Below are 7903 nucleotides of genomic sequence, written 5' to 3' on the forward strand. Positions count from 1 at the left end.
TACTTTCAAATTATGTCTAATTTTTTCATGACATTAAATCTCTAATGCTTTCATTTTTCCACTAATCTTTTTTTTCTCTCAATCTCTTCGACTCTTTTATTGTTTCAAATTCTTTGTTTCGGTAACAAACTTTGAGGCTTTTTAGAAATGAAATGTTAAAAATTGATTAAAAAATGAATGGTTGATCAATAGATGAACGATTGCTTAGCTACGTACATAAAAATACATAAAAAAATAAAAAAATTATTGAAAATAAAGAAATCATGTATTGATTTCAAAATATGAAAATTTATCAAGGGAACCAAGTAAATTAGCATAGGTATGAAAAGTAAATTACAGTTTACATTTATATTTTTTTTTTCCTCACATTTTTATTATATTTTGCATAAAGATTACATTATTATATATTACTTTATTTATTTTAAATGTCTACTATATATTTTAGTTTAATTGTGTTTCCAAAGTTGCCTTATGATTTTGCCCCCCTGAATTGAAATCCTAGCTTCACCACTGGTAGTGCTAATATAAGAATTGCAAAAGCATTGTTCGCTGAGTTTCATATCACACTAAGTCATTCTCAAGTTGTTGCAAATATTGATTAACTCGTCGTTTTATTTTTGTTTTATTTGTTGTTTATGTGAATGAGGGTAGAGTCCGTTTTTGGGTTTAAGAATCTTTTTGACTTTGAGTTTTTTCTAATATGCATGTTTATTTTCCTGGATTAGTGATATTATGCACTATAAATTTGGTTTGAAATTTTAGAATATTTTGTAGGTTTTTTTAGATATATCTTTTTATAAAAAGATTTAACAAAGCAATGAAGTATAAGGAAATATTAATTCTTGGGGTTTGCCTCTCTTTTGTTGTGCCATTAGCTAAGAAGATTATTTATTTGTTCTTTAAAGTGAACTCCACATGCTTAATGAAATGTCTAAATTCAATTTTATGGATAGTTTAAATAGGTTGGATAAAGATCTTGCATTGGGTTTAGCTTCTATCTGCAGATAACCATTTGAATGATGAGAATATGAGGTATTTCTTCTCTTAAAAGCTCATTTAGTAGGTGAGGATGAAGTTTGCCTAGAAAGGACTATTGTAATAGTAGATGATTAACGGGTTATGGGATGTAATAATAGTGTTGAGCTATTGGGAAAACGCCACTTTTGGAACTTAAAAAGCTTTAAGCAATGAGTTTTTTTTTTTTTTTTTTGGTTAGTCCTAGCAAATAGTGGATATTATATCATCTTCTCAATAAATAAGATTAAGCTTCAACTTGGGTTGGTGTTTTATATGATAGTGTAGACATAATAGCATGTTCCTTTTCCATTTATCTCATGTTCACTTTGTTTTTCCCTTTACCTTTTTTAAACTTACAATTTTCTGTCTCAAATGGGGTACGTGTTTTCTTTTCTGGAATCAAACTTGTAGTGTTGGGTAGGAAATAAAAGTTCTGAAAATTAAGTCCAATAGATGCAAGGGCCCAAAATAAGGTTTGCTCTAAAATTCCTATAAAAAAAGAGGTTTGCTCTAAAACTTCTTATGCAATTTTCAAATTGAATATGGCCTCTTATTTGAAGATATGAGAGTTGACACTTTCAACCTATAAATTAATTTCTTGAGTGCCACCACATTCATTTGACACTCACCAATTGTCATAATCTTACTTTTCTTATTGCAGTATGAGGACATAATGTCTTCTAGATTTAATTTTTTGGGCCTATATTCATTAACTAATTTGAAAAAGTTTTTCGTCCATCTTCTATATCATTACCACTGTATCCTTGCACATAATGATAATGATTTAAACCTTTTTCACTAATCTATATAAAAAGGATTGTTCAAAGCAAATTTAAATTCACTTTTATAGTATGAATTTAACTATACATTCATGTAGCGTAAGTTTTTTTGTTATCATTTTCAAGTCATTTCAAGTAAACTAAATAGTTTTAATATTTATTCAATTATCCTGTGCATCGCACGGATTAGCAACTAATTAATAATAAAATTGAGAAATTCTTTTGTTTATCAAAAAGGAAAAAAAAAAAAAAAAAGAATTCAAGAAAAAGTTAACACTTTAGATGTATCTTGGGCAAGGAGGGAATTAGGATTTGAACCCCGCCCGCGGGGGGGAAGGGGGGAGGGGGGGAAGCATAACCAAAAAAAAGTTTTCCAGTGTTGATTTTAGAAGACCAAAAAATTGCATACACATCATAATATCATATTCGTGGATGTATTCTAATATTAATTTTTAGGAATTTATCCTATGTAATGATTCAAATTATTTCTTGACTTGCAAAGTCAAGAATCTTTAAACTATATAAAAATTAATATTTTTTTATTTTTCTTTTTGATATTTATTTCTTTAGTTTAAAATTTTAAATTAAAAAAAAAAAAAAAAAACCCATAAGCCACAACAATATTATTATTAGTAGTTTATTAACACAATAAAGTTACAACAAAATTAATGGATATAAGATAGTATACTACTACATTCATTTTAAGATAACTTTGTGAATATAAGGTAGTATATACTATATGATCTTTTTTTGGTTTCCTACCGTATTTCCTCAAAACTTTCAACTAGAGATTAATCACTATTTGCGACGGGTGGGCTCATAGTAGGGTAAATCGCTAGCTCAGGGAGTTTTTTCAAAGTGTAGTGCTTAGACTTGAATTGGGGAGCTCCCAGTCAAACCCAAGATAGTCATTTTGAGACTGAGTGCCCAACCACTCGACCAACCTCATTGGGTTATATATATATATATATGATCAGACTACAAAAAAGAAAAAGAAAAAGAAACAATTAAATGCAAGTGGCTTTATGTTGGCCATAAGAACCACAATGAGTTGTAGCCATTTTTGCCACAATCTCCAAGGTAACTTTGTCAATAATCATTTTGCAAAACAGAGAGAAGGCATGCATTGAAGTCTGAAGGTTGTGAAGTTAGAAAAAAAAAAAAAAAATAGAAGAAGAAGAAAGCAGCAGAGATGCAGCTGGCCAGAGAAGAAGATGATAGTGGTGGTGTTGCACTAAAGGATTTTTTTGCAAAGGATTTGTCATTTGTACTTATCTTGTCGGTATTTATTTTTCTATACTGGATTTGTGATTGTCTAAAGGTTTTTCTATTATCTAGGTTTATGAATTGTTTTGTTAGTTTGTCTAATGGATTTTCTTGAAATTTTTGGGGCAATGCAATAAAGGGATGGTTTGATTAAAACAATTTGGAAAATTTCATGGGTCAATTTGTAAAAATATTTGGGGAGCAGGGCAAGTATATACAATTTAGGGTCCGTTTGGATTGAACTTATTTTTGCTGAAACTGAAAATACTGTAGCAAATAAGTAAAAAAACGTGGGTGATTTATTTGGCTGAAAGTACTGTAGTTTAGCTGAATGTACTGTAACAAATAAATACCAAAATTTTACTCTGATTTCTTTTTTCCACTCCTCACCGTACCTTAGCTAAGCCTGTGCCTTCGGAGAGTTCCACGCCCACCAGAGATTGATGAAGGAAGTCCTACATCAGTCTGACGCCGGCGAAGAGCCTAGGTGAGAAATCCATCTTTTGGAAGACAACCCCAGTCCGACGCCCGCGTCTTCTCTTCCTTCTAGAAACCCATTTCACCCTCTTGGAGAGGTAGAACAATCTTGGGCTTTTTTTTTTTTTGGGTAGTGGCCGTTTTGGGATATTGGGTACTGACGAAGTGGATGTTATGGTGTTGGTTATCATGGTACTAGGTTTTCTTATTTGGTTTCACAATCTTAAGCTTCTCTTAGTTTTTGATCCACGAAGGGGGATTTTAGAAAAGGGACATTGATGTTGTATTGAAGATGACAAAAATGAGTTAGATACAACACCCCTTTTCATCTTCCTTTTTTCAATGTTTCTTTGCAATAAGGCATATAAAAGAGTTCTGCTATCAGACTCTATTCCTGCTGAATTGAAATCACTTTTTTTCTAACTTGTTCTCATGGGTGTCTCCGGTGGTGCCCCTCGAACTTTGGCGGCGGCATTGGGACCGTCTTCGATGTCTCATCGTTGGGCTGGATTTTTTGAGTTTTGATTTAATTTTCTGGTCTTGGGTTTTCATTTTTATAATATTATTATGTATTTTTGAAGATGATTATGTGTGTCACATTATTATTGGAGCTGTAAACCAGCTCTTTTACACCACAACTGGTTCCAATATAATCCCAAATATTCTCAACAAAGATGTTAGAATTGTGAATGCCCTCTCTTTATCTGATTTTCAATTGTGGTGTTCTTCATTCTATGCTTCAAACGAAGAAGAGTTTTGCACTTTGATAAAAATGCACTTTCCAAGTAACAGAGTATTGCCCGACTTTGTTGAGTGACTTGGCGATGGAAACTGTCATTGAATTCCAGTCCTTCAACTACAATGATTTATGTAGTTTCATTGCTTTGTGTCCATATGTCATTTTCAGGCAGTGATCTCTATTATTGCTGTAATAAGTCAGTTGACTCCTCTAGCTTAGAGATAACCAATTAAGTCATTTGTGTTATTTCCTGTGATCCTAGGAAAGCGTATAATATTGTGTGACTTGATTTCTTATTTTTTTCCTGAAATTTGTAGTAGCTGACATTTAGTTTCTTTGTGAAGGTTGGACACTCTATTGGTTCATATATATCTATTGATATGTTCAGGAGATCCTCAGAGAAGGTGGTGTCAACTTTTGCTAAAAATTAATTTGTTTGCTACGATAATGCTACCTCCTCATGTTCTCACTTTAAAGATCCTTTTCGTTGACATTTCTGCTGGGTTTATAGGTGATATATTGCATTGGGCTATATCCATTTTTCCCCTTAAACCTGCAATCGACATAGCAGTCTATTGTTGGAAAAATTGCAGCGTAAAATTCTTTCTTTGTTATGCATAATGCCACTCCGTATCCTCTTACTTTATGATTTATCTGTGAAGATGCTGGGGTGTCAATGGATTGGGTGGCATGCTGGTCCAACCCCATGCACCCTGAAAATAGTTGGACAAGGTCCAAGGGGATATGGTAGATTTATTTCAATTTGTTGTATTATAGTGAAGATGTGTCAGAAAACAGCAATGGCTAATGATCATTTAATCATATAACGAGTTTGAGTTTTGGCATTCTCACTTGGTTGTAAATGTATATCACTGCATTCTGTTAAACTTTTGACAACTTACATTAAAGCAATTGTAGGGACTGATGGTATCTGTTTTGGAGTTTCAGGTCATGAGTTGTAAGTGTTGCACTTAGTCTCATTGTGGCATCATTGGGTTTTGTGTAGTTTTGTTACTACCCAATGATTGTTGCTGGTCTGTAAAAAACTAATAAGTGACCCAGTATTTAAAGTATATATTTTTAATTTACTAGTTATTTGATAAGTAGTTTGTTATTATGTGCTTTGTATTTGTGGCTATGTTGTTGGTTATGCAGTTTATCAAAGCCCATCCAACAATGTTACTTGCACACATTCATTGGGGTGTTGCTGATTGAAGTGTATGGGCTTGAATTTTATTGAGATGAGCAAAGCTTGCAGTCAGTTAGTCACTTAGCCCATGTGCATAAATTAGTTAATCAGGTGTTCAAATAGGTGCAGGAAATTGGTGCTTTGTCTTATGGTTTTCCTAATGGTTTTTCTTGGACATCGGTGTGAATTTGCTTGATATATGCAATGCTTTTAGCTTTGAAATCTCAAGGGTGAACCAGGGCCATCTCTTGCTTCAGTGTGTGCTGCACAATTTGGATTCTAGCTCTTCAAAGCAGTTTATCAAGGCTCAATCTTCACTTGATGCATGGGGACAGTATATTAGTTCAAAGAACCCTAGAGTTGAAAACTGTTCCACCCATTTTGAACAAGCTTGTGGAATCACTGGATCTTCCCAAGGTTAAGAACTCAGCCAAAGGGAAGGTTTTAATGCATGCTATGTATGGGGTTAAGGTGGAGACGATATTTATCTGCAGTGTCTTTGCTTCAGTATTCTCCAGTTTTGCAAGAAAGTTGTTTGATTTGAATGTTGATGACAAATATTTGTGGGCACAAGCTTTGACCAGTTTGCAAACTAGCATTAATAGCGAAATTAGAAATTTATATTCAACTGGAAGATTTACAGTTTCGAAAGAGCTCAAAGCAGTTGATACAAGTGTAAAGAAATTGTATCCCATGATCCAAGATGGTGTGGACCCTATTGAAGTGGAAGCATTCTAGAATTCCATTTCAGATTTGGCAAGGAGAGCATAGGGACTTTCAGAGGGACTAGATCTTCTTACAAACCAATATGATGTATTTTTTCATGTAGTTTTAACTGGGCGTGATGCTTTACTCTGTAATGTTAGAGAGAGTGGTACTGTCTCTGACCCAAAGTTAGCTTGCAAAGTAGTAGAAAGAGTACAATCTTAATTATTGGGGGTAGCTAAAATTTGTTTGGGGTTTGATGTAGATTCTTTTGTATTTGATATTATTCTATTGATTCTTTTCTATTTGATATTATTCTGGCTAAATGGCACTTAAAATAAATCACATTTGTGAATTATGTCATTTATTTGGATTATTTTACAATCTATTTGAAGAAAAACTATTTGTTTTTGCCTTTATTATGCAAATTTATTTTACAAGTCATTGGAAATCTGTTTTGAGTGTTCAATAAATCTTTTAACACTAATGTATCATAAACTTGAGATGCGAGCAGTGTAGTACGAACGTGATAATTGGCCTTAATTCTACTTGTGAAAATAAACACTCTATGCCAACATCAAAACACTCTTTTGTGTGAATTTGGATAAACTATCAAGTGTCCTGAAAGTTTCTAAGATACAGATGTAACACTTGATCCTTGTGCTTCACAACAGAACAAATCCACGAAGTTTGTGAACCATCAGTTATGGTCCCCACAAAAATCAGTTATCGTCTGCACATATCGATGTTGTGATATCAATACGAACCTGTTTCATCTTAGGTTCGTCCAAGATTGAGATTGCTTCTACCACGACATCGTAATGACCTCTCTCACTACCAAATGATGTGCCCCCTGTAGATCTTGAACATTCAGCATCATTGTTTATCTCATGTGCTCTAACGAAATTGTGAAGAACCATTGTAGCAACAATGATCAAGTTTTGAGTGTGCATCTTAAGGGGTGGCATATGTCTCAAAATTTTCCATTTATTCTTCCAAACTCCAAAAGTTCGTTCTATGACCGAACAGAGTGATGAATGGAGATAATTAAACCTCTCCTCTGGACAATGCAGCACTTCAGAAGGCAGAAATTCTCCAATGTGGTACCTCTCCCCCTTATATGGTGCAAGGAACCCTTTCCTTATAGGGTATCCTGAATCAACCAAATAATACTTTCCTGCAAATGAACACGTTTATTACATTAGTATTTTCACTACATTAATACATACTTTAATACTGTAATTAAACTGAATATTTACAAACCAACTGGAGCTTTTGGAAAGTTGTAACTCTCATTATTAAGGCAGCTTAAAAAAATACTTGTGTCATGTGCTGATCCTTCCCATCCAACACATGCGAATGTGAACTTCATGTTAAAGTCACATGCGCACATGCAATTTGTTGTGGTGGTCCCCTTCCTGCCATAGTATGGGAGCTGCTTATCAATTATTAATGTGGTAAGTGGTTATTAGTAAGTAAAAATGTGATGTAAGTGATGGACCTAGATGCAAACCAATAAAAGTTTACTCCCACAACAATTTGTAAAAATGTTACAGAAAATTTTGTGGCCAGAGTAGTACTTCTAAAAGAATCAATGATAATATTAAGGAGGGCAAAGTGTGACTTTATAGAACAAAATTGCTAAAATTGGTGACTATATATATTAATTAAAAAAAAATAGGGGGGGCCATTGCCCCCCAAGTCCAAGTTTCCCTCCTTGCTAACTACCTA

At 33.5% G+C, this 7903-nt stretch overlaps 1 pseudogene; it reads left to right on the top strand.

Annotated features, from left to right (window-relative positions):
- The first annotated feature begins 5631 nt into the window (after positions 1-5631).
- On the top strand, positions 5632-6498 carry LOC115979808 (annotated as a pseudogene).
- Positions 6499-7903: the final 1405 nt, after the last annotated feature.

This window comes from Quercus lobata, chromosome 3, assembly GCF_001633185.2.
Source record: "Quercus lobata isolate SW786 chromosome 3, ValleyOak3.0 Primary Assembly, whole genome shotgun sequence".
Taxonomy (NCBI): Eukaryota; Viridiplantae; Streptophyta; class Magnoliopsida; order Fagales; family Fagaceae; genus Quercus; species Quercus lobata.